The sequence below is a fragment of the Petromyzon marinus genome, chromosome 52, assembly GCF_048934315.1.
Source record: "Petromyzon marinus isolate PM22_M1 ecotype Great Lakes invasive population chromosome 52, UKy_Petmar_22M1.pri1.0, whole genome shotgun sequence".
NCBI classification, from domain to species: domain Eukaryota; kingdom Metazoa; phylum Chordata; class Hyperoartia; order Petromyzontiformes; family Petromyzontidae; genus Petromyzon; species Petromyzon marinus.
In genome coordinates this window covers 4,783,789-4,809,951 of record NC_133718.1, presented here as the reverse complement: position 1 = coordinate 4,809,951, position 26,163 = coordinate 4,783,789, and the positions used below count along the sequence as shown (strand labels likewise).

The 26,163-nt window shown below is 50.1% G+C and overlaps 1 protein-coding gene across 2 annotated transcripts in view; it reads right to left on the bottom strand.

The window, feature by feature from the left end:
* The window catches only part of LOC103091758 (repulsive guidance molecule A), a 124,089-nt gene that overhangs the window by 50,197 nt on the left and 47,729 nt on the right, over nt 1–26,163 (bottom strand). For both annotated transcript variants that reach the window (XM_032973960.2, XM_032973959.2), the window contains exon 3: nt 12,094–12,420. The gene's annotated coding sequence lies outside the window, so the exon portion shown is untranslated. The remainder of the gene's footprint in view (nt 1–12,093; nt 12,421–26,163) is intronic.

Sequence of the window (26,163 nt, the reverse complement as noted above, 5' to 3'; positions counted from 1 at the left end):
TGATGCTGACCAGAGCTGCTGGTTGGTGAACGGGGCAGACCCCAAAGACGAGTTTGGATATCGCTCGCCACCGAGGTCAGCTGCTGCCAGCGGTCACACCTCACGGTCACCGGGTTCATTACACTGCACGCGCGATAATAACTTCCGCGGCCACTGCTACGCATTATGTAGAACTTCTTTCGCACTGTATGTAGCCAACTGTGCTCATCGGAGGCGCGGGGGAAAGGACAGCAAACTAAATACAAAACTCAGTTCTAAACTGGTCCACCATAGATAACTGTGGTCGACCGGTATTTGTCCTTACTCGGACTCATCAGCACAGTGTAGTCACCAATGCACACTGGTGACTATACCCCCACTCCCCAAGACGGTTAATCGTGCAGCAGCGTTACAACGAAAATCACACGAGCAAGAAGAAGGACGACCGCCACTCGCCGAAAAGCACGGTCCAAAGCTCGCCGCCGGATTTTTGGCGGAACCCGCCGGATTTTTCACAGTCGACCGCCCAGCGGATGGACGCAACATTGTACGCACATAATATAAATATATATAAACCGTCACGGAACTTTTATCCTGGCCAGCGCGTGCAGCTGGCTGCCCAGTACCGAAAGCAAAAAAAAAGATAAAAATGGGAAAACGACGGGCCAGAAGTAACTTTCTCGCAGCCAATCGCATGTTTCAAAAGGGGACGTCAGTGTGTGCGCGAGCGTCCGCTGTTGTTTGTGCGAGAGGCGAGCGAGACAGATGGACAGAGAGAGACAGAAAATCTATTCCCCCCCCCCCCCCCTGCTTTACAATGGAGAGCGAAGAACGTAAATCTTTCTCACGGTCCGTAGACAACCCAAACTTCTATGGCAGGTGGGAAGAAAAAAAAATGCACATTGACACTAAACCACAGAAAAGGCTTAAAGCTTAATACCTTCCCACAGCAATAGGGGTGGGAACCTATGGCCCGCGACTTCATTTTACACATCCCACGGACACACGGAGGGCCTACCACCACCTCGAGACAGCCTGCAAACAACGATATTTATCCACCACGACGTTTTGCTGCACGTGCCGCCGGGAGGATCGACTCCCGCCCCCCCCCCCCCATGGAAGCGCCGACACGTGTCGGAGCAAACACTCCACAGCCAGCAAAAGATGCCCCCCCCGCCCCCCCCCCCCCTTAGCTTCACAGCAACAAACATGCTGTACGGTATCGTAGCTTTAAAATAACTCTGCGACGGGAGTCACCCGTCAAGCAATTAGAGGGCAAACAGCGAGGGCAGGCACATCAAACAGGACGAATAAAAATACACAACCATCCATCGCTGCAACAAGGGCGCGTGGAGGATGCGGCTCCGAGTTGTCTATGAAAGGGGGGGCCCGAAAAGAAAAAGCAATTCGTGCTCGCAGAGTAAAATCTCCAGAGGGACGGTGGTGGCGGGCGGCTTCGACTTTCATGCTCGCGGAACAGATGTGAGCGAGCGGCCGGCCGGCCGGCCGGGCGGGCGGGCGGGCGGTCGGAGAGGAAAGACATCGTAGCAGAGATCCACAGCTGTCATCTATTGTGCAGTCAAAGAATGAGATGCGGAGCAGTGGGGGGGGGGGGGGAGGCTAAGGGGGTTGGTGGGTGAACCGAAACGCACGCGGGGGCACACACACGCCCCCAACAGACCTTCTATTGTCTATCACAGCCTTCGCAGGGTCCCCAAGAGGCCACAAGCACACACAGTGTGCCACGTCTCTGTAGAGTGGGGGGGGGTTTGAGAGTGGTGGGGGGGGGGGAAATGAGAAAATATAAAAGACTGACAACTGCAAAGAAAGAAGATGAAGAATGTTTTTAAGAATGCGCGCAAAATACCCGGCACCTGAAAGCTGATTAACTTTGGGGGGGGGGGGGGCTGGGGAGGGGGTGGGGGCTGGGTGATAACGATCTGGAGATTATTTTAAACGCTTATCGGGTTTTTCCCGCTGGCACGCAGGTGTATTGGAGATTTTTTTTTTACGTGCATCTCTCTTGACGTTTTAAGGAAATAAACAAAAACTAAATTAACTTGTGAAAACGTGCAGGGCGCGAAGATGCGCCAATCTTGCTGAAATAATACAGCAAATATCTATGCAGGGGAGAGCGGTTAGCGCAGCGAGTTATGAAACTGGATGGAAATCCACGTAGCGAGGTCGAGGATCAATTCAAGTATCAAAAGCTTTTATAGTCACATGTCCCGCGGCCCTGCGGGAACATACGCTAAATGTCAGAATCAGAATCTTTATTTATCCTGGGAGGAATCAGATGTCCGATCGGGGCGAGTCAGAAAGGTACAAATATACCAGATAAAGAAGACCCCTACAGATGGCGGCAATGACGCAGAATAAATTAGGTATCACTTCGCCACTGATGTTAGCCACAGCGGGGGGGAATCACACTCAGGTCGGTCGGGTTTATCGTGCAGCGCGCTTAACCACTACACACTGCACCTCGCTCGCTCTCGTACAGACCCTGCCAACTTCACACGTCCTTCCCCCAACGTCCTCGAACGTCATTGCAACGTGTTACTGCGGGCTGCCCAGCTGCGTCGACGCAAACAATTCCTTCGCGGTTCAGTCCAGGTGGCGGCACAGCTTCGGGTGACATCGCGGGGAGCGAGAGAGGCGAGACGAAAACACGTCGGTCGAGGGTTGAGCAGCGAGTTAACGGCGCGCAACTCCCCGTGCCGAACGCCACGTGGCCCGCACGCGGAGGAGCTCACTTTAAAAGCAAGCGAGGTCGTCACCACAAAGGACGAGCGCACGTACACATAGGCGCGCGTTCGCCATGAAAACTTAACAAAAACGCGACTCCACGCTGCCGAGCAGAGCGGGTGCGTTGCAAGTTCACGCCACTCGAATGAACGTCCGAGCGGTTACCCTAGGCAGGTCATTTAAAAAACGAACATGAAAAACTGCAGCGTGAAAGTGTTTGTGGTTTGTTATTTTTTTATTAATAAAAAAAATTTTGGCCATCGTGCTGTCAGTGTCACTTTTAATTCAACCGATTTTTTTTATTAAACCAGGTGAAGATAGCTCTTTTTCAGAGGTGACCTGGCCACAAATGATTGCTCATCGCAGTGACTTATTATAATCAAACGAGGAAATTTATAATAAATTATCAGTCAAATCATCTGAAAGCATATTGTTTCTAAACGTGGAGGGGGGAAAAACCACAGGAACCCAGGAGAAAAATATTGTACACACGACCACCACGGGGAAATCATGAACTCCAATTATACAGGCATCGTCAAGGTCAGGATCAAACCCACGACCTCCTACATACTTGGCGAGGGAGATATCCTGCCACCGCAGCACCCAGCCGCCTTTGTCTCCCAAGAAGCGATGTTTTTGCATCGCACCAGGTACTTGATTTGAGGCCAAGTCGACCTAGCGGAGGCCCAGGACCAGTCCAGATAATCGTCACACATCTGTCTGCCCAATACAGGACATGCTCAACACAGAAGGGCAAGTGAACAATGACTGTGAACAAAAGAGGGTCATGCATGTCTGGCAAGTTGTAAGATGGCTATCTACTAGTGAGCGTCCCACTGTGAATTTAATTAATTGAATCAATTGCCACTGCTTAAACGGGTTGCGATGCTGGATTTTGACCTCAGGCTAAACCACCTTTGGCTAATCTGTGTTGTCAACTCCATTCATGGTGAGCGGAGTTGATGGTGAGCGGAGTTGATGCCTCGGCCCAGAAATCAATGAGTACGCAAACACGGCACACCAAATTAGTTTTTCAAACTAAATTTTCGCTACATTCCAGCTTTCCCGAGTTCATAATATTCGTTTGTCCGCCACATTAACGACGCTGTTCTCTGCGACAGAGCTCATGGCAAAGTAATTATTCAAATTTATAAAGCAGCGTAGACAAAAAAGGCCACTCAAAAGGAATCTCAGGAGCAGCCTTAAACCGACGGGTCCATCTTATCCTCATCGTGCGTGTGCGAATATCGATAAAACGCAATACATTTTTGCTAAACAACCCCGCATCGTCGGACGCCTCTCCCGAAAACCAAACACGAGGCTCCGCGCAAGGGCACGGGGGGGCCGCACGTGCAGAGCCGGAGAGGTCACACGAGCCCAGCGGAGGCATCTCTCACGCAGGGCGGCTCCCCCTCCGCGGTACCGCACATGGCGAGATCGCGTCATGCCCCCTTTAAAACAAAAATTTGCTTCCACACTCGACGCCCCCCACGACAATTTCGCGAGTAGACCGATGAGTGCTGGTGGGGTGAGTGGGAGGGGATATTTTCCGACAGATTGGCTGGCTGCTCACGGAGGCAAGGGGGGGGGGGGGCGGTGACAAAATCGCTGCCGTGCCAAATAAGATGGGGCCCTGTCCTCCCTCCGTCACAGACTCAAACCAGCCAGCCACCAACCTCCACAACCTTCACACACACACTCAGCCAGAAACCATCCCACAACCTAAACCCTCCATACCACCCACCCACCAATACACCCACAGTGCCTACTCACGCACCCAATCCACCTACATACCCCAAATTACCTACCTACTCACCCGCCCACTTCAACACGAACCCACCTACCAAAACCACCCACACAACCTACACCCACCCTCTCACCCACTAATAACACCCACCTGCTGAAACCACCCACTAATAAACCCACCTACCTACTCACCTATCTACTCACCTACCGATAACCTCACCCATAACCTCACCCACAACCTCCAAATGCAATGTCCACCCATTCATGCCAAACCATCGCCCTCACAGTACTCTGGACTTAGAGCATTACACGACCCGTCCCCCACCCATCCACACATATTAATCCAGCCACAGCCTCCACCCACACACAACCCACCTACCCACCCACCAGCCCGCCCGCCTGCCCGCACACCAAACCCATCGCCCTCACAGCACCCCGACTACAGCAGCCCGTGACCCGCTCCCCACGCACCCGTCACTCGCATACGAAAGCTGTTCCACATGTCAGAGAGCCCACATGGAGTTTTTTTTTTTTTCACAGACACGGCAGTCGGTTTTTTGTTAAACAATCCGTCTGTCCGTGCGTGCGCATTAGTACGTACGAGCGCAGGCGGGCCGTGCGTGTTTTCTTTTTAATACAAATGGTTTATAAATAACTTACCAAAATTCGCTGTTTCGCTTTGATAGTTGCAAGGAAGCCTACCTCTGCAATGTAATTTGGATGAGCAACTTGGTTCGCAATGTGTGGTGAAAGCAGGAACAGAAAATACTTGAGAAATTTCATGGTTGAAGTCCCGGCCTAAACACCCCATTTGTCCTACACATGTTAGCCGCATTTTTCCTTGTTTTACAAAACTATTCCTAACTCTTCAACTAAAGCTATTTCTTTTTTTTTTAGACGAACAGATAAAGAGTTGAGAAATTCCTAATGCCCCATACGATAAAAAGGTAAAACATTCTTGATGTCACAATCTTTTTAACCCAAGTCAAAAGTTCAAAAGTCATACGTAGCTCATCATCAATACCAGATGCCATAGGTCCCAATGGTTCCATCCAGTCAGAATGAGCCGTAAACAATCGATACCATGGAAATGACTGGTATGTATGTTCGCACCGTACGTAGGCAACCATGCTAATCGGAGGTATTCGGTAAGGGACAACAAACTAAACACGAAAAGCAGTTCTAAAGAAATTAGTTTGCAATCTAGATTTAAATAGTGCATAGCTCCAGTGGCTTCCTAATATCGGAAGGAAGAGCGTTCCAGGCGACCGCAGAACCGCATTTAAAATCGCACGAGGATGACTGGAGTTAGCGTGACGGGTTTATGCTCCTCGACTCAAGTAAGAGTAACGAATGACACAATGACTCGCACGCGGACAAATTCGATTTCTTATGCTGCACCATGCTGTTCCGCAGGGGCAGAGCGGTGTAAGACAGCTGAGGGGTGCACAGAAGAGGTTATACATTTTACGCGGCAGGAGCTAAAGGCGACTGCATGGAGATCCGTCTCGTTTCAAGGGGCTGGCAACCTGCGCGGCTCTTCAAGGACTGCCTTGTGACGTTATTTATTAAGGACCACCATCTTTGAACTGTGGTTATTGAGGTTTTTCTTTTTCCGAATTTTGGTTGCCGACCGCTGTTCCAGACGAAACCGGTATCCTGCGACTGCCGCACAGCGCCGTCGCTTTGTCTCATTTCATAAACCTACCAACGGTGCGCATGGCAAGGCAGTGTCGAGCCGCAGGATAACCACGAATTCGAAAAAAAAAAATGGGCTCCTCTCTTAAATTTTGATTTAAAGCTTTCTTGTTATTTTGGTTGCAGACCTCTGGGTGTAGTCGTATCTCCGAACACAGGGGGTCCCGGAAGGCATCAGTTCACTACCTCCTCCCCTCCACCGCCTCCCCCCCCCCCCCCCCCCCCAAAGCGATTTCACGAATTCCATTGTTGTTCCGGGTCACAATTTCATTAAACAGAGTTATTATCACTCTTCTTACTGCTATTATATTATTATTATCATGCTCGTGTAAACCAGGAGAACCTGCCTCAGTGAGTCTCATGAAGACTCTTGCTCAGGGGGTTTCCCCAAAAAATGTAGTGAAAAGAGGTGTAATTTTTTTTAATTTGGCAATTTGGACCACGACGCTAGCATACAACGGCTCTACTCAACCTCGGAATAACGTCACAGTGTGGGGGGGGGGGGTCCTTTAACCCAGACGGCGTGCGGTAGGTTACGGCAAATACATCCGCACTAGAGCACTTTTTGTTGGTGATAATTTCTTGCTAAATTATCTGTATTATATAGACAGCTTACTTTGTTTCATTGAGAAGAACTCCGTCGTGCAGTGGCAAGATTGTGGCTAATGAGTATTATATTACAGCAAACAACAAAAATTATACGTTGTCAATCTTGATTTGAAGCTTTCGTGACTGCGGGAATCCATACTCTTTTTGTTCTTTCGGTAAATTCACGTGGGTAGAAAAATAACAGATGACGACGTTTCGATTGTAACACAAGCGACCGTCAACCAGGTGAGACAATCACAGCAGGGAAACTGCTACCGTCAACCAGGTGAGACAATCACAGCAGGGAAACTGCTACCGTCAACCAGGTGAGACAATCACAGCAGTTTCCCTGCTGTGATTGTCTCACCTGGTTGACGGTCGCTCGTGTTGCGATCGAAACGTCGTCATCTATTATTTTCTACCTACGTGACTTCTACGTTGTCATGTGCCGACCAGAGAATTAAGCGAGCACTTTAAACACGAAACACACAAATCCACAGCGATAAATCGTTGTGTAAACACGACGAAGGAGGGTTTTTTTGGGGGAACATTTTTTTTTGAACGACAGCGTGAAATAATGCGAGCTTCTGTCACGGATGGGGGGGGGGGGGGGGACGAGCTGGTTTAAAAAAAAAAAATCGCTCACAATCCAGCAAGACTGGGAGCGCGTGACCGGGGGAAAAGCCCAAGGTGTTAAATCAGAACATTTACTTATACTGGAGGAATCCGATGAGCTGTAAAACTCTCTTTCACAGATGTCCAATAGTAGCGAGTAAAAACGTTACAACAACACCAACAAAACAATACAAAAAACACGGTAGTAGTGCAAAGTATAAGAAAGGTAAACAAATCACCCAAAAGCATACAAATACAACACACTAAACCATCACCATCCTACCAGGAAAACCTCACTGAAGTAACAACTTACTTTTCAGCAGCGACCTGGCTACCCACAAATGACAGCTCAACAAAGTGGACCCATCGTTTGGACACTGATAGCACCGAAATAATCTCAAGGCATGTTTCCAAATGTAGAGGAGGGAAAAAGCGGAGGAGCCACCACCGCCGGCCGTGCCTTCGCCGCTAAAGCTTACACACCGCTCTCGGACGAGGCACACGCACACACGCACACACGCACACGCGCACACACGCGCACACGCGCACACACGCGCACACGCACACCCTTCTCAAAGCAAAGACGGCAACACGTTGCGCCACGCAGAGCGAGCACCACACAGAACAAATCGTTAAAATGACAGCCTTCACCTTTCAAAGCTGAATTTTTTTTTTTACGTCTGCGCTAATCATCTCGTAATACCAACCCGCCCCCTGCAAATAATGTTTCAGTTTTCGTTTAAAAAAAAAAAAAGGCACAGTTTGGACTGCGGTTTGCAATTTACCACACTTTAGCCAAACATATGGATTACAGGCCGACGGACAAAACAAAATATGTACTTTGTGCTTTATTAAAGCAATAACCTGTCAATCAGCTGACATACACCGCTGCTCTGCTTTGCCTTGGGCAAACAGCTTATGGAGTACAAGCATCTGTCTGCACTGATAAATCCATATCTATTTTTTTTTTCATAGCAGTGGCCAGGAAACCGGAGCTAAAACATAGATCAACGGTGGCTCGGCAGTAAATTTAACCCCTTCCGTGCCCGGCTCTCCCTCCACTCCCACAGCACCCCCCCCCGCCAGCACCCCCCCCCCTCCCCCATCCCTGCCTGCCCGAGTACCAAAGACAATTCTCCCACGGGAGACCCCAGGCCGGAGAACGGCATCAAATTTTCACACCACGAGGACATCGTTTGGTGAGGAATGCGTGTCCTTCACGCTGCAGGTGCGAGAGTGAAGCCGTGCCCCCGTCATTGATCGTCGTCGCTGAGTGAACGATGTTTCGAGCAAAGCGCTGGCTGGCTCGCGTCAAACTCTTATTTCGACTACGGTGAAAGTCCGTCACACTTTAATAAACTAACGGTTGTTTTTATCTGTGGGGGGCCCCCTTTTTGCCAGTATTAAAAATTATGGAAAAATAAGAGGAGGTTTTACACTTTATGGCAATAAAACAGGTGTTAAGACGTTCAAACACCAAATAGATACTTTTTTTTCCAATAGTTTTGTTTCTTTTTGATTTAAAGCTTTCGTGACTGCAGTGATTCATATTCTTGGTTCTTTCGGTAAAGTCGCGTTGAAGGGAAACAATAAAATAATAAAATATATAAAAAAACAATAAAATTCTCACGACGTTTCGACTGCAACACAAGCAGTCATCATTAGGTGTGAAAACCAACGGCAAATTTTACATGTCAGCGATTGGGGCTGGACACGTCGCCGGAAAGAACGATGGCCACAGCCAAATGGAGGGAATTCTCCCAACTGCAGAGTTGGAACGATGAATATCGGCTCGTGTGCGGGAGCTAGATGGTTTGTTGCGTCATTGTTACGATAGTCAGAAATGGCAATGGCTTAAGAGGGAGACCTTCATCCAGCAGTGGAGAAATCTATAACTGATCATGAAGGATTATTTGATTGCTTTTAAATGTTTATCGGTGTTCGTGCTGGAGCGGACGTATCACGGGAGGCTCGTTTTTGTGACCCCAGACAAAAAGCAACCGCATCTCATTTTAATTCATCGTGATAATGCATCAATCCTCACGTGCGATTTGGCGCAAGCATCACGAGCCTTGATAATCGCCCTTAAAATCGACGACTCGGGACGCAGCGTTACCGCGACCTGACTTCCCCACCGATAAAGATTTTCATTTTTTTATTAAGAAAAAAAAGTGCAATCTGCTCTTCGGGGCAGGGCTATAAGTTGGAGGGCGAAGCGTGGAAAGGGGGAAACCCGGGAGGGTCCAGGAAAATCTGGGCCGTAGCTGGAGGGTGCTCGCAGGGCCAGCAGCCACGCGCGTGAGGCACGGAACGAGCAGGCGTCCCCCCGAATCGTTCCGAGGTCAGGTCGGGAGGTGGAGGGGCTGGGAAGAAGGTGGCGGGGACGTGGTGCGGGAGAAAAAAAAAAGAGAGAAACAGAAATCGGATGCACCGAGGCGCGCGGCGTGTTTACCGCGCCGGGCGGCCATATCGATTTCTGGAGCTGGACCGGCGCTGGGCCACGCGATCGATAGCGCCAACACCGACGGGATCCTTCATAAATAGAGCGGAGGCGGCAATCCGGTCCGGAGTCACAGCCCGGGGTTTTAACCATCGCGGGTGCGCGCGTGCGCGACTGCCCCCTCGTCCCAAAAGATGCATGTACGTCGAACTTCTGTCCGCACCACTCGTAGCCAAACCGTGGAAAAAAGTCGGAAGTGCGGCTGCAAACGCGTGTGTCCCAGAAGGGACGAGAGCGTTACTAACAATGGCAAAACGATAATTTGAAGAAAACGTGCGAACCACGACACATCCGACAGCAGGGGAATTGTTAAAAATTCAACTGTGATCCACGAGTTAGGCATCGTTCTCCAGAATTGTACACGGAGAGACGTTTTTTGTCTATCCTCTGATGGATGAGGGTCCCCCCCCCACCCTCATGCCATGTAGGTCATCAGGGTTATTCGACTATACTTCACCATGCCGGTCGGTAGTACAGGTCGGCGAATTTGGCATTGGTGTGGGGGCACAGAAGGAGCACAACAATAGATTTTTACAAGGCAACCACCAAAGAAAACGATTATTCTGGGGTTTAAAAAAAAATGTGCGTGTGGCATGCGCAGGACAACGGGGCTAGGTTTTTATTTACTTTTAGCAAACCTACAGCATTTGCGAAATCCGGGTCAGGAAAACTTTTTCAAAATCCAGGAAGCATCAACGGGCTGGGCCATCCAGGCGGAGCTAAGACCAGCCAGCCACAGGACAGGGCCACGGGGCAACACAGCTGATGAAATGCACCTTTGGAAAATGTATTATTTATGGCAGGGTCACCCCCACCCCTCACATTTTGGATCCAGTTAACAGCCGTTTCCGTGGATACCATTAATCCAATCTCGTACAAATCCAAAGCGGCAACTCTCTCTTTCGCAAACACAACCGGACGGCGACGGTCGCGAGGATTTACGCAGAATGGGGAGCACGCTTTTATCCCGTTATAAAATTGTGAACGTGCACAGATGCACGACGCGCGTGCGGCTATCGTGCATGGCGAGCGTTTCTTGAGCTGTGTTTTGTCAAATTGCATTCGCGAAGATTCACGATGATGCTTTAACTCTGGTTGTCCCAACCACACCAAGGCTGTAAAACACTACTACACGTAAAAAAAAATATACAGAAAACGTATTTCATTCGCTAGCTGACAACCATTGTTTAAATTTATATTCTGCTTCTGAGCCAAAAGTTACATTATTGCACAGGGTCAGCTGGCCAGATGTTCTGGCTCCGTGCGCTATTATTCTGTGCATCTTCTCTCGTGACATCCACTATCCTTACGCACAGGATCCGTAGACGTGCATTGGAGGACCATAGACTTGCAATAGAGTCTAATGCCGTCACATGGACTTGCATGAGAGAGACAGCCAGACTTGGAGATACCCAGAGACTTGTATATTTTTATAAGTCCCCGTTTCTGCATGGGGTCACCTGCTCAGATAATCTTTCTCCACGAGCTGCTTCTATTCTGACACTCGTCTCTCGTCACATTTGCCGTCCTCAAATCTTTTTCCACCACATCTCCTCCCATCTCACCAATCGGTCCCCCTCTACTCCAAGCGCCCCCTGCACCGATGGCATCTTCATTATGAAATGTGCAAAACGTACATCAACTCAAAAGTCAGACCTTTTTGCCGGATAAGCGTAGGTTTGGAATGCTTTTGGAAAACGCAGTCAGAGAGAGGAAATCAACATACTAATGCAAACTAAACAAAATAATCTGTATCAGCAAATAACACCGCGATGGCATATTAAAATCCAAAACATGAACACTGACAAAGAGAAATGTAACAAAGTTGAAATGCGGGAAAATAAGCACAAGGGAGGTGAATGTACGGGATTACACTCAGACAGGAAGTGGAATTGCATGGGTTAGAGAATCAGCAGAGGATAGATCGTGATTGACACGTCATGGGTTCCTGCTGCTGCTAGAATCCACTAAATTTACGACACAATGTTAAAAATGACCAATAATTCTTCCCAAATAGCGACAATAAAAAAAGGGACGGGACAGAACTTAAGACAGCACACAATATCAAAAAATAAGAAGACGGAATCTGCAGTGTGGACGAATGGTCTGTAGCATTCCCCTACGTGTTTGCCCATATGGTTGAACTCAACTTCCCAAGCAAAGCACTCATGATGATGATGGTGGGTGGCAGGGTAGGGGCGGCAGCATTGAGGCCATCTCACCTCCAGCCAAGGCTGTGGCACTTCCTGGTGACTACGGCCACCCACTGCAGGCAGTAGCAGCAGCAACAGCAGCAGCTGGAGCAGCAGGTTCTGACCGAAGGCAGCAGCGGGAAGCGGAGGGGACAGGCAGGCGGTCGGGGAGAGACGCCCTGATCACCCGCCTCGCGCGCCCACCGAACCACCGTCTCTCCCGGGGCGGTGCGCCCCAGCCGTCAGCGATGGCCTGCGCTGGACGCAGTCACCGTAGAAAATGCTCCGGTGCCCGTCTCGGAAACCGTGGAAAGAGGACGCTTCGGAAAATCCGCGGGGAATGCTGCTCTGGGGATCCTGCGGTGGGGTGGGGGGGGCGTGGGAGCAAACGATCGCGGTGCATAAGAAACCCGTTCAGGCATAAATAGTGCCAAATAATCGCGGTATGGGCACAAAACGATGTTCTCGTTTGTCCAAAACGAAGGGAGAGTGTCGACGGTCGCCTCGTGAACAAAAATCAATCGCGGCAAAATGCAGCACCCGTGTTTAAGGCCGTGCCACGTCGTGGTGGAGAATCTCTGTGGGTGGCTGCAATCCACGAGGCATCCGTTGAGCCAACAGACATAATCGCGTGTATGTGTGTGTGAAAGACGCTACTGAGCAGCTGGAGGCAGCTGCCCACCAGCAACAACGCAGAGCGCGGGGTGGGGTGACACTCACAACGAGCAGAGCCAGGCGGCTAAAATGCAGCAAAAGCTGGCACAGTAGGGAGCACAGGTCGTGCCCCCGCCAGTCATTTCAGTCGACAAACTTCCACACAACAGAGTCGTCCCCTGATCTACTGCCAGCAGCGGAGCCTTCCATGCTTCACGTGATGGCCTCAAATTGCACCTGGCCTGGCACAAGCGCCATGGGTGATGTCGCCATCACTTATTCGGCGAATGGTTGTCGTCAGTACTCCCAACCTGCAGAACCGAGGTGGCGGTTTGTAAGATTGCAGTTGCAGTAAGATGGGTTGCCAAATTAATACGGATTTTCTTTTTGAGAAAAAGTAATTAAAAAAAGGTAACAGAACAAACAGAGCACACGTGGATATCAAGTGCCACACATCCATTTTGAGTTTTATCCGATCGCCAGGGGAAACGGGGGAAGAGGCAAGGGGTTAGTTTGTGCCAACATGTGCTGGGGACTGTAGTGTAGCGGTTAGCGCTACGCTCACGGCCACAAACACCAGTGACAATTATCTAGAGCCGGTCTTGGGCCTCCCCTAGGTTCACTCAGCCTCAAATAAGTACCTGGTGCAGTGTGTAAACATTTCTACCTGGGGAAACAAAAGCAGTCGGGCGTGGTGTTAGGGGGGTGGGAGATATTTGTCTTTGGGGACTGTGTGGACAAAATGAGATGTGCGCTGGAGTGTGGTGTGCGACCAATGAGAGAGGCATGGGGGGGGGGGGATTTCTGTGCGGATATTTGAGCCTCATCTTAATCGCGCGCGACTCGTCTCCCCCAGCCGCTTTGGTTACAAACACAAAAACACTCGTGAAGGTAGTGGCCAGACAGCTCACACGGGAGCCCTCCTGAAATACAACATTCAAGACTCAGTTGAGACTTTAAAATGGGTAAATAACTGATTTTTTTTATTGACGTGAATGGCACGTCTTTTTTCAGCCGTCTTTTATCGAGACCCGTCTTGCTTTTGGCAGGGTATCGATCACGCAGGGTTGGGGGGAGGGTACGGTGGTGCAGTGGTTAGCGGATGCACTGCGCTACGAACCCGACATCCAGGGTTCAATTCCTGGCTACAGCTGCCATCAGTGGCAAGTGATATCTGAAACAGTCCTGGTCCCAGCCCTCCCACACTCTTCCCCCCCATCACCCACACCTGGCCAACCCGTGAAGTGACCAGCGTGAAGAAGTATTTTTTTATTGGAGATTTCAATTAAGCGTTTCTTGAGAAATGGTGTTTTACCACTGGCACTATTTATGCCTAATCTTGCACTTTTTGATTCCTTAATTGGCTAAAACTTTTAAAAGATACATTTTACATTTGAAATAATATTATTTATTACCTTTTTTTAAATTCATTTGTATTATTTTTTTTCTGATGTGTTTGTTACATCTGTCACGGAAACAGTCTGTTGTTTTTATAGATGACACCTGACTTAAGAGCATCTTAGCTCACAGTGTACTTCAAAATAAACTGAACCGAAACTGAAGTGGTCACGCATGACCGACATTCTGTGAAGAGAGCGTCATCCAGCAGTGGATCGACAAATAACTGCCCGGAGCACTTATTTATCACATGGAGTATTCTCGCTAACTTGCCAGTCACTTTGTTCGAGCGTGCAACAAACAAACTGCTCTACACCTGGTTCACACCGACGACGATGCTGAAAAACCATCGCCTTTGTCCCCGGACATTTGTTTTATCGCTTGAGCTCAGCCAACGACCACTAACACACACAAGGGGGGGGGGGGGGGGGAGCGTGGGGGGGCGTGGGGGGTGGGTGGTCGGGCAAAAATCCAAAGAGTTATTGTACAACAAACAAATAAATAAACGGTCGCGTATGGCACCGTGTCGTCCGGCAAAGTAATCGGACCCCCCCCCCCGCGCCGAGCAACGCTGGCCTGCAGGTCGGGCGATAGGGGCGCACGACGAGTCCCGCTCGGAATTCTGGGACAGGAGACTTGGCAAAACTGTGACGCGGACTCGGAATGCCCACTGGGAGGGAGGGGGGGGGGGGGACACGGAAGAGTTCTGCACGACACGATCCTGGCTGGCGCGCTTGGCCGTTGTTTCGGGGCTCGTCCACCTGCGTGCGGCAGATTGTTACGAGGGGCAGGGGGAGAGGGGGGGGGGAAACACATTCGCAGGTGCCACGTGGGAGGATGCCGGGCCTGCTCCACCAAGCGCGCATTCAGACTCCGACCAACTCAAATATTCAACGTTGGGTAAATAAAATAAAATAAAAAGATTAATTTAAAGGTTGCGTTGCCAGCGCTGCACAAAGGACAAATTGAAAAGAAAAAAAAAGTTTCACTGCATTTGTCATTTACAATGCCCTGCTGCGACAGGAAAACTATACATCAGCCCTGGTGTTTAAAGCGATAGAGGTTTAATTTGTGACTACAAATGATCCCGTTGAGCCCGTTTCCCGGCTTTTTTGACAGGGGAGATCTCCGTGGTGCGCGAGCAACAACAACAACAAAAGGAAAGACAGAAAAAAACCGTGAATATTTGCAGAGAACGAGTACGGACCTCAAGGAACATTGCACAACTAACGAACGTCGTATTTGCTTCAGAGCAGAGGAAAGGCCACACTGCCTTTTGCTCCAAGCGTCAGCCGCGGATATATCCATCCATCATTCTCCCATGACTGGGCTAGCAACGGCGAGGTCATTGGGAGCCCCGTGGTGGCAGCTCTGGCTGTCATCTCCCTCTCAATATTGCCTCTGGGTCTTTCAACCTGGACGACCCGCTGGTTGTGGTTTAAGTCCGTCCCAGTCTGCGATGTTCCCAATCCAAAACAAGTCTTTTGTTCGGGTGCCCTGCTTTTCTGGCGAACAACATCCTTCTGGTTGTAATTCAGTTCCCAAGTTCGTTTTGTTGCAACCAGCTGAGAACTCAAGAAGCCAGCGTAGTGTCATTTGCCTGATTCACCTGGGTCACCAAAACACGCCAAAACAAAACAAATTATTATAAAGTACAGCGACGAAGCAAATAGAAACCAACAACAAAAACAACTGTCACGCAGTTGCTGCATCAGTGATAGAAACGAATGTGGTGATTACTTTTTTATACCATTGGTACAGAATTACCGCATTGCACAGATCACCTTCAATAGAGTCAGAGTCCTGCCCAGAATCAAGATCAACATTTGGATCCTTTCATGGCCAAAGCCGCTGATGCCACCACGCTTCTGCAACGCTTTCTACCCCTCTGGTAGATCCCACGGCTGTCGCATAGCGGACACGCGACCTCCAATAATTTCCCTCAAAGTAAGTACCCCCCCCCCTACCGTCTGGTCTCGGATCTTCCCCTTGGTTCGCCAGAACATCTTGGGCGACACTAAATGATACATCGGCGAGTCAAAGATCCTAGGGAAGTTTTGAACTCCGCGGGAATAACTGCAGGACTGCCTCCCCAAACAAGGCCACAGATGGACGGGGCCTCCAACTGCTGACGCTGGGTAACTTGAGTTTAAAATGCTCCCCGAAAGAATAACACAACTTGCGCTGCGCGGTTATCCCAAGACAAACGATGCGCAAAAATATGATCCCGCTTTCCTTCCCCCCCCACCCCCCGCCCCATCATTTCCTTTAAATGAGAAAATTGTGCTCATGATGTAATGCGACACATACGCAATTAGCTAGAACGCGCACATTTTTAAACAACACAACTTCTATCCGAGGGACGTTCTCAGCTGCGAAAACATGACCGTGCGCGTGTGTGCGGCAGGCAGATGTCAGGCCTGAAGACGGGAAAAATAAAAAAAAAGGCGAGAGGCAGATACAATTTTCCCCGACACTCGACGGGGAGAGAGTAAAGCTGCCACCACAGCGGGGCCCCCCCCCCCTCCGCGCCCCTTTTAAAAAAAAAGGCCCATCTTGACTTTTCTCTCCAATTACTGAGCTAGGTGGGTAGTGCACACACAATCAGCACGCTCCACAATTTTCATTACTGCAGGGAGAAGGCGTGCAAGATCGCAGCAAATAGAAAAATCAGAGCATTTAATAACCAATCGCCTTTTTTCCCAACCCCCCCCCCCCTTCCACCCCCCCCCCCCTCCTCCTGCTTCGACGTCCTCTCCGGGCCATTATTGAGATTAGCGGGAGGCAAATGCGATGCGAGCGGTAATTATTCAGGAGACGCGGGACGCGTGGCTTGCGCCGATCGTTTGGGGACAGATCCCGCTCGCCGGGGACGCTGCCGGTTAACCCGGCAAAAAGCCTCATCATTTTGGCAGATCCCGGAAGCCAAGCAGGGCCGGGCCTGGTCAGCGCACACACGCGCGCGCGCGCGCACACGTATCGTTGTCCCGTGCAGCTTCCGAGGGTGCATCGAGTCTTCGTACCTGTAAAACTAAAAACTTTTTTTGTTTTACCAGGCAAGGCCCACTGAGCTGTATAGCTATTTTTCAGAAGCCAACTGGCCACAAAATGAGACCTCAACTTAGTGTCTCATCACGTGGAAATTTATAGCAGCCAAATACTCTAAACGCGTGATGTTGATTCTAAATGTGGAGGGAAAAACCGGAGGACCCGGAGAAAAAAAATCCATGCTACCACGGGGAGAACATGCAAAACTCCAAATATACAGGCGTCAGAGTCGAAATCAAACCCACGACCTCCTGTATACCAGGTGAGGTTATTAACATCTCGCCACTGTGGAACCACTATGCCATGAAATTCCGCATCGTTGGATATGCTCGGCGCCATTGCAACGTGTGGAATTTGACGATTAAACGCACAACTTGGAAATACAGCATGAATCTACGCCGTGTAGCATGTGGTAATGTCCAGGCTTGAAAGCACGTGGGTACGACGGTGGTGGAAACTCGTAATCCTAACGGGCAAGATATAAATCATGCACGAAGAGCATCAGAGTTAAAGCTAGCTCCATTACGGTCTGGGCGATGTAAAAAAAAACATATAATTCGACGAGCAGAGCACCGCTAATCCACCGTTAATTTGATGCAAAGCAGCAACTGAGGAGACACGGATTTGCACGCCAGGACCATTACACAACCACATCACCCTAAATGCACCCGATCTCATCAAATCTCAGAAGCTAAGCTGGCTTGACCCCGGTTCCTACACGCATGGGAGACTGCCCTGGGAGTACCAGGTGCTGTAGGTGTAGGCCTGCGAGCTGGCCAGAATGCTGTGGTACAGCAATGGGGTACGCTCCACTGTACAGATTCAAAGAGCTGCGTCTGTCCGTGGCCTCTGCAGAGCTTGAAGTGCCATCCCCCTCCTATGCGTGCGTTTTCGCCGCACACCCCAGTTTCCTCCCGAAAGTTTAACCCGCGTGAATTGGGACTGGTCAAACAACCAAATGAAGGCAACCCCCACCCACCCCCCCCCCACTCCAGAAAATGAGTTGAGACTCAGCACGGCTCTCCTGGGTAAAGGGCATTTCAGTGCATTCTCATAATAATACGGTGATTCTGCATACAACCGCAGGGAGGTTTTGGGAAGCCCTGAAAACTAAAAGGGGGGGGGGAGGGGGGGGAAATCTCACTCCCGAAGCTCGCAAAAGTGAAAAGCGTGCAAAGCAATTGCTTCGCAATGGCGCTGCAAGTAAACGTAACGCGCCAGAGCTGTCCCAGCTTAGCCCTGCGCTGTGCAACAGCGGCAACTACTCTCGCGTGGGATTGCGCATTCCAGCGTTGGCTTGGGATTTTTGGTGGCGCGTTTTTGTTTAACATTACATGTGTACACACAATCACACGTTCCCTTAGAAATCAACATTACAATACGTAAATGACCTAAAACTCGGACGATAAAGAAAATAAGGTGGCGTTGTTCTGGAAAATTCATCCACCCGGGGGGGGGGGGGCAGGAGGGGACGCCATTAGCTTGCGCAGCACATCTCAACCCTCGGTGACGCTGCGCCTGCCCTGGCGTCCAGATTCACCCGACAAGCGAAAGCGCCGCTTGACCTGCGCGCTCCGACCCATCCGCCGAGCATCATCCGCAAACCTCGGGGTCACAGGCGCTCTGGCTCGGGCAACACGAAAGAGCTTCGTCTCTCTCTCTCTCTCTCATCGCGGCTGTGATTACGGATTTCGGTGAAGATAAATAAGAGCGAATCACTGCTTAACGAGCGCCATCCGCTAGGAGCGCGTGGAGGCGGCACGCGGAGGCGGGGAGCACGTTTTTGACGACGCGGCCAACTTGGAAGTGCCCTTTCCCCGCGGTTCCACGTCGCGTCAAATTTCGTGGCAGCGGTGCGGGGAGCCAGCCGGCCGGCCCTGTCTCAGCGGTGTCAGTCAACTGTGTTCGACTGCACGGGCAAAAATTATTTTCCAGAGGGCTCCCTCCCCCCCCCCCCCCCCCCCTCTTCATTTCGCTGTTAATTTGACGGCAGCGGAAGGCTCGGGAGAAGAAGCGATGCGGTCACCTCCAAATTACGCGCCGGTTTTTGACGAGCGACCGGGCATGCCAGCTGCGTTCACACGGCGTGTTACGATCGCGGCGCCGGGGAGGGTCCGTGCGCGCGTACACACGTTTGTCTGTGTGCGTGTCACCGTCCTTCAGGAGGAAAAGAAGCATGTCGACGCCAGCCCCTTTCCCCCCCCCCCCCCCCCCCCCCCCATCTGCTTTGCGAACGCGGCGGATCCCAGGGCGCAGTTCGCCAGAGCCGTCGACGCTCGCCGGTGCCGCGGCAGAAATTAAGCACCATCTGCTGTTTAACAGTCCCCGATAATGCGGTACAATTTGGTGTCAAAATACGAGGAGGAAGAGGCGGCAATCTCTATAGGCACCGTGGCCGTCACGACAAGGTTACACGCTTAAAAAAGGGCGAGCTGAGAGAGATGCTGATACCCACGCACAAAAGACAAAGATCCCCCCCCCCCCGTATAGTGTGCGATAACATTGGGGAAAGTGCTGTTAGCGAGCGCATATTAAGGGTGGCGTAGCGCACGAGGACATGGTGTGGCGAGCGCCCTGCCTTCAGGCTGCCTATGTCTCCTAGTGCTGATGTTAATCCTTTCTCTCATTCCGATGATATACGCGTACCTTATCAGTTTTTCTTCCGATTCCATTCCGATGACATAAGTATACGTCATCGGAATGTATCCAGAAGGAAAACTAAAATAAAATTACTTTATTGGCACCGAGGCTCCGACAAGGCCATGCGGAAGGGTGTGTAGCAGTTTGGGCCCAGCTACCATAGAGTCCGGTCGTGTCGCTACAGTTTTCTGCGATGAGTACAATGTCTATAAAAACAACGGCACTACGCCTCTCCCAATAAAGATTACGCGAACTGCTTGCGCGTTCTGAGATTCAGCGGTGAACGGGACCCACCCTGCAACTTGGACGTCTCGCACCAGGTATTCATTTGAATGGAGGAAATCTAAGGGAGGCCCAGGGAGCAATTCAGATATTCGTCACCGCTGGCTGCAATCAGGATTCAAACCCAGGCGCTCAAAGCTGTGCCTGCTCAGCGCTCTTACCTCTGAGCCACACCTGTTAATCTGTCAGATTTATATAGTGAGACTCCTAATAGAAAATGTATCAATTGCTCTAACAGTTAATTCCCCCACCTTTTGTACTGCAGAGATTTGATGCAAATAACAAACCAGCCGCCGGTGTATCGACGTAAAAACAAGCCGATAAGCCAGTCCATCAATGGAGCCCTCCAACTCTGTTAGGCGCTCGCTCCCGCCCATGCGTTCCATAATTGCCCACGAACTGCACCCGGTATGGAGCATTCAATTGATTTCAAAATAAATAAAACACACGAACTTGCAAGTTCTACAGCAAACTGTAGAACTCTTTAACGCAGAGGTCTACAGTTTGCTCGAACAACGTACAGATCGACGCAGGAATACAAGATCCCCCAGGCATCGCAATAAGTATCAGCAGCCTATCGGGGGGGGGCCCCCCTTAAAAAAAAAGTCACACAAGAGAGAGGCTCTGCGTAAACAAGCCGAATGAATTCAGCTGGAATGAGCAACCTTATGTAGCGCGGTTCAATAAACACACAATAATGCACGTAGCATATTCCACGTGTAGCTTGTGATGGGAAAAAAATGTAAACCCACCGAAGCGAAAACCTCATCTATCAAAAAAAATCCTGGCTTATTTCTCCGCGTGTGAAAAGGGCCCTTTGGAAAAGCCCGCGCCGACGTAAACAGTAGCTTTTGTGGAGCGCCGAGTTTTTCTTGCACACGGCTCCAAAAATAAAACGAAAACATTTCGATGCACAACGTTGGACGGAGGGGGAAAAAAAGGAGGCATAGCCCGTTTGTTTATTTACTTTTTGGCGGGCGGCTAAAAAAATACTTGCCATTTCAAGTCGAGGTCGCACCACACTGGCAAAATATGAGCGGCCATGTCTACTCTACTGGTGAAGGGGGGTCACCGAAGTGAAAGTTATTGTAATTTCAGACCAGTCTCTTTGGTGGAAGGGCTCTTGCGGTCATTCACACGTGCGCACGCTCTCGCGATGATCATGCCGCCAAGCGCATTCGCTCCTCACCGCAGCGACAGCCCTGCCGCCTGCCTGCCAAAGCCTCAACATTGGCTTCACGGTCTGCTCGCGGGTTCCATCGCGTTGCTTAGCGAGCGTTCGATCATGAGCGTGTTCACCGTCCATCGTCGTCGCCGCTCTTCTCCCGCTTAATTTCACGACGTTGTGCTTCCCCGCCCCGCCTCTGCACCCAAAGTCGCCATCCCTACTGTTTACTCAAACGAATACAGCAGGGGGTGTGGGGGGAGGGCTTCTCATTAGGCGCAAAGACCGGAGATTTTTCTTTTAATCCATCTTCCAAGTAGGACGCGACTGCCGCGGCTTAAAAATCAGAGACAACAATTCGCTTGGTCCTATGAAGAGACTGCCTCCTCCTGCCATGTGTATGTGGAATTTCCACCGCTGGCTCGGTGCTGGTTCAATGCCATGACAATAGAACGCTGATCGCTGTGATGGGCTGCGCAGTGTTTAGACAGTGGCTCGCCTCCACAGCTGGACACGCTTGGGGCTGCCCCACCTACTGGAGGCAATCGAGACCAAAGCATCAATGTCCTGTATTCACTCTGGGAAAAGCCTCACGGAGTCTCAAGTCTCTTTTTTAAGGAGGGGTTCTTCTGCATTGGAGATGACCAAACACCTTGAGAAAAACTGGTTTATACAAGGAGAGGGGGGGGAGACAATTCAAACCTCCACACAGATGGATCAAAACCCCATTGCTGTACCGCCACCGTCTCTTGGCCGCCCCGCAATACAAACCTACAATGTCATATTCTCAGGAAATAACCCATCCAAGAACAAGCTGGGCTCGACCCCCGCTTAGCTGCCTTTACAGAATTGGCTCTTAACTTGGGATGCATGCACACCCTGGGGGTGCGAGATGCCCTTTTCGGCGGGTGCGAGACAGATTTTTTAAGAAGGCAAATCATCGAAACGCATATTAAGCACGGGCACATAAATACAACTACTTTGTTTCATCAAACCCTATGTATTCATTAACATGATAAAAAAATTACGATTGAGAACCAAAGGGGTGCAAGGTTGCAGGAAAGGTTACAGACCACTGGTTTTCAGAAATACAGACACAGATAATGCACAAATACACTTTCGACACTAGTTTGAAAGCCTAATCAAAGATATGTCAGCAGCTTAAGGGAGGCCTTCAGCCCCAGTCTGGGACCCACTTCCCCCTAAGCGCCGAGCTGGATTGGCAAGGAGACCGAGTTTCGCTCGAGGTCGATGTCCCCGAGCCTCGCGGTGAAGTGTTCCGCACACACCCCACCCTCTCTTCTTCGCAGCCGATCTCCTGCGACGGCAATCGAAACGTTTGCTTGGCGGCGAAACAAACGCGGCTGCACACACCGGTTGAGACGGCCGTCCGCACCCCCCCCCCCCCCAACTCTCTTAACCCCCCCCCCCTTTCTCTCCTTGTCCACACTCCAAAAGTTAAGGATTTACTCTTCGCGCCGGAAACACCTCCGTAAAAAGAGTGTTTGTTTTGACAGCGAGGCAAACCGCCACACGGGCGGTTGTGGGTATTTTGTTAGGACGAGCGCCGTTCGCGCCGCGCCAGGTACTGCTCCAGTTCACCGGGTATTATTACCGTCTGGGTGCTGGAAGAAGAACAATGATAACATGGTTAACGTGCACCCTCCGCATTCGCATGCTCATGCCACTGCTGGCGGAGGATCACATGGAACCGGCCACCTCTGGATTACGAGTGCGGCGTGCCATTCATTACACCGCAGCACTATCCCAAGATTTGACCGACCTCCTTCCCACACTGGCTAGGCATTTTGAAAGGAGGTGGAAGTACACACACTTTTACCCCACCACACATACCACATTTATACTGCTGGGCGGACAGACGCAAGGAGGTGGGGGGGGGATTTGGAGAAACTTTCCCCATCGTTTCGACTGCCACGGCAGGCTATCAAATCAAACTGGCACCCTCTGGATTATGAGTGCAGTGTGCTATTCATTACACTGCAGCACTATCCCAATAATTTTATACAGACACACACTTTAGCCCTTTTCTTTTTAGAAAAGGCAAACGCCGTGACAAGTATGCGCTGAAAGGCAACCATTAAAAGCCATTTGGCGCCGTGACAGACCGCACATTTTGCGAGATTTCAAACCGCGTCATCTTTGATTGCGCCAGTCGCGAACCACGGCGGTGCAGTCCCTCCTAAGGACCCGTTACAAAACGGGGCACAGCTGTGCCGCTGGGGGTGGACGCAAACCCCCCACTCCCCCCACCTCCGACCGCCCATGTCCCCCACCAAAACCACCAATACCAAATGCCAGGAGCTCAATTAAGGCTCAATTACCAGGGGAGAGGCCCTCGCTGGGGTTACAGAAGGCAATTAGTAGCCAATGGAAAAACGTAAAAAATTTGGGTCGGACAGATGGGATTTGAACCCCAAGGCCTCTAAAGCACTGGAGACTTATTGGGGGGACATTTGCCACTGACTGGACCAAACCATTCACAGATCACAAGGCACGGGCACGCGCGCATTCTAGCTTTGACAAAAATAGAAATTTGAAACATGCCCACCAGAAGTTACTCCCTGTTACGCTTTCTAAACTGTCTCGTTTGTGTACAGCTCACGTTCACGGTAAACAAAATAAATAGTTGCTACTCCCAATCTAAAAAAGTCGAGAGCGTCGTTCAACGGATCAAAGAACCTTTGTTGGTGGGCCAACCCACGGCTGGAAGAAAAGTTCAAAACTCCACGTGCCAGTCTTGGGGAGGCAACTACACCTGAGCCGGAGAGGCTCAAAGGTTGCAACGTGGTCTCCTTCAGTTCAACGTCCGCTCTTTTGAAACTGAAAAATCATTGAGTTTTTTTGTTTGTTTTGAAACTGCGGACCAAAGCGAGAACATTTTAGTTTTAACCAACCCTACGGACTTTGGCACGGCACCGCCAGTTTAATGGGAAATACAGGGGCATTTGATAAGACAAAAGCACTGGTGTTTAGAGAGCCTCTTATTAACTAACAGAGGACACGTGCCAATAACCAAAAGACACCGTTGCCAAATGTTTAGTATGTACATTGAACTTCTTTCACACCGTACATAGCCAACCCTGCTAAAATCAGAGGTGCGGGGGTGGGGGGACAAACTAAAACACAAAAAGCGGTTCTAAAGAAATTAGTTTTCAATCCCAATTGACGACAAACTTCCTTTTAAAATGTATCGTCTGCATTGCAGCGTTAATCGTCAAAACTTGCAGAAGCAAGACGTCTTGTTGTCGCTATTTTATAACGTAATATACAATGGAGGTGACCGGGTAGGGGTCAGGGGTCAGAACACTGAGCTGCCACCGCAGAGAACCTGGGTTCAAACCCTGGGGACGGACACCGATGGTTGAACTGTTCTATGTAAGTAAAATAAAACACGTGACTTTACCGAAAAAAAACAAAAAGTATGAATCCTTGCAGTCACGAAAGCTTCAAATCTAGAATGTTCTATGTAAAATGTAGCGGAGTTGATGGTCTCAACCCTGTCACCGATGACTGCTTAAAATTCTGGGTTGTATTAAATATCGCTTGGCACTTTATTTGGCTAATTGTAGCTTTGATAGTTAAAAAGTTGCTTGGGATTGGCATGTGATAAACAATCTTTGCAGGGCATATAAACGGAGTGCTGCTCGTGCTGATAACAAAGAATTTTATGGCAGTGACTTCGCAAGTAGTTCTGTGACATCTTCTGGGGTCACACAGGGTGATATACTGCTAGCTGTAGGGTTTCTAATATAAATGTTATCATCTCACGCCATGCAGTCCATAGGAGCACAAAGGCAATATAATTCAGGTGGGGGATATAAAAACGAGAGTTCTATGACATCATATTTCATGGCAGTTCTCTGACACAAGGTGCTGCACTTCTCGCTGCAAGAGATCGGAACGGAAATTCAATCATCTCGTGGACATCAGTCCGATGGCAACACAATTTTACTGTATAATTGTGGACAAGAAAAGAAAATAAATTGGACAAGGCAGCAAGTTAAATGTGCCCTCCAGGAACCGTGGGCTTATTGATAATCTCTCTGCAGCAAATCATCCTGGGGCCAAGATGGGCCATCGATCTTGCAGACCCTTGTCCTCACCGAGCTACAGCACAGCCTCGGTCGGCTCCGGTAAATAAATGGTAAAGGCTGGAAGCTATTTACCCAGGTCATTAATCACCTGCCTCTCATCCTTTAAAGAAGAAAAAAAACAATCGGGGACAGCAACAACGGCGCGAGCGGGCGCCACATTTCGGCGACAGTGGGGCCACACTTTTGCATTTCGCATTTTTCGGGGAAAACTGGCACAAACGCATCGCGAACGAGCTGCGACAGTTTGTAGGGGGGTTTAACTGGTAGGAACGAAGTTGTAAACTGAGTGTACCAGCCTGCAATAGATTAATGTGTCCGTCCGTCCGTCCCCTTTCAATACTTTAACGAAGTGAAATCTCGTGCTGTTGGGTGTAAAATCAGCAATAGACAGCGCAGAGACTTGATATGTCTTATTGCACCCAACATTTGGAAGTAACAATGTCATAAAATTGCGCAAAATTCCAATGTTCCTACCAGCCCACCCTGCAGGGACCTGTTTTTGCTTAAAAATCATGTTCCAAATAAGCCCCTTCTCCCCCCCCCCCCAACTAATATTTTGTTCACACCCCCCCCCCACCACCACCACCACAGACTCGTTTGCTCAAATTTATTGGGAACAAAAACCGCCGACCTGGCAACCCGGCACGCGCGTGCCGCACATTTTGCGGAATTTGACCAGGGGCACATCTTAGTCGGATTAATATTTACACAGCAATGGGATTTTTTTGTTCCCCTTCTTCTTTTGGGACGGGATAATTTAATGAAACGCACGGCGGCCGAGGTGAACTCTCCTCTCTC